Consider the following 1,497-nt stretch of genomic DNA (forward strand, 5'->3'; position numbering starts at 1 on the left):
GTGACACCATTGCCACCCTGTCTTAGCGTAACGCGAGTCGAGGCGGACGTCGTTGCGGTAGCGACGACAGACGCCGAGACGAGCACGTGACACCACTGCCTCCCTGTCTTAGCGTAACACGAGTCGACGAGCACGTGACACCAGTGTCACCCTGTCTTAGCGTAACGCGAGTCGAGGCGGACGTCGTTGCGGTAGCGACGACGGACGCCTAGACGAGCACGTGACAGCACTGCCTCCCTTTTTTAGCGTAACGCGAGTAGAGGTGGACGTCGTCGTGATAGCGACGACGAACGCCGAGACGAGCACGTGACACCAGTGCCACCCTGTCTTAGCGTAACGCGAGTTGAGGCGGACGTCGTCGCGGTAGCGACGACGGACGCCGAGACGAGCACGTGACACGAGTGCCACCTTGTCTATCTTAGGGTTATGCGAGTCGAGGCGGACGTGGTCGTGGTAGCGATGACGGACGCCGAAACGAGCACGTGACGCCAATGGCATCTGTCAAAAAATATTCCTGATTTTCATGAAATTCACAAATTTAAAAGTTGTTTATATTTTTAATAATATGTTGTCGCTTTGGAAAGTTTGTCATTAATTGGAAAAGTTGTTTATAGTAAATCAATTGAATGAATATTCTTGGTTCAATCAAAAAGTTGTAGATCAATTTTAGTTGAGTATTCTATTTCTTGGTGATAAAAATATTTTTCCAGGAAAAATTAATTGAAAGGGAAGAGAGTGGTAGGCTAATTTGATTCTCTGTTAAGAACTAGCAATTTATTTTAGTTGAAAGTGCTAGTTAATTTCAGTTGATAGTGAGATTTCCCGTCCATTACTATTCCTGAAAAACCGCTGGCCCAGAAAGGAAATTAGCGGAATAGGAAAAAACAGGCCAAACTAAAAAAACGTGGAAAGGAAATAGAACCTAGGTAGCTACTGGGCCGAGGCTGGGACCAAGTCACGAAAACAGGATCGCTCCAGGCCTGAATCGGTCGCGAAAGGGAATAGGAGGTGGGAGCCTGATCGCTAAACTTGTCGTTTGCTGTCGGATTGCTGTGGTCGGAAATCGACCGCGCCTCCTAGGACGCGCGCGCTAGCCACGCCCTTAGAGTAGGCATTGCGTTTGCCTAGGATTTAAATTATTACAATATTGCATGAGAAGAAAGGAATACACATGGTCAATTTATTTCATGAGTAGCCAAGTAGGATAGTAATGATCAATATCTTAAAAAGGAAAGTCATGATAAATTAATGGCACACAAAACAAAAACCAACGTAAGTAATAATTTGAATCAAATCGGCACAAAACCAAATCATGCATTAAATCAATCAAATAAAATCCTCCCAAAATCTCAATAAATTCAAACTTTTCTTGTTTCCACTACTCATACCCAAGTCAGATCTTATCGAGACCTCAACTAAATCAGACATGTATCGAAAATAAATTAATCATATATTTTTTAAATGTTAAACGTGTACAAAAAATGTTCATATACCAAA

The sequence above is a fragment of the Triticum dicoccoides genome, chromosome 5B (assembly GCF_002162155.2).
Source record: "Triticum dicoccoides isolate Atlit2015 ecotype Zavitan chromosome 5B, WEW_v2.0, whole genome shotgun sequence".
NCBI classification, from domain to species: domain Eukaryota; kingdom Viridiplantae; phylum Streptophyta; class Magnoliopsida; order Poales; family Poaceae; genus Triticum; species Triticum dicoccoides.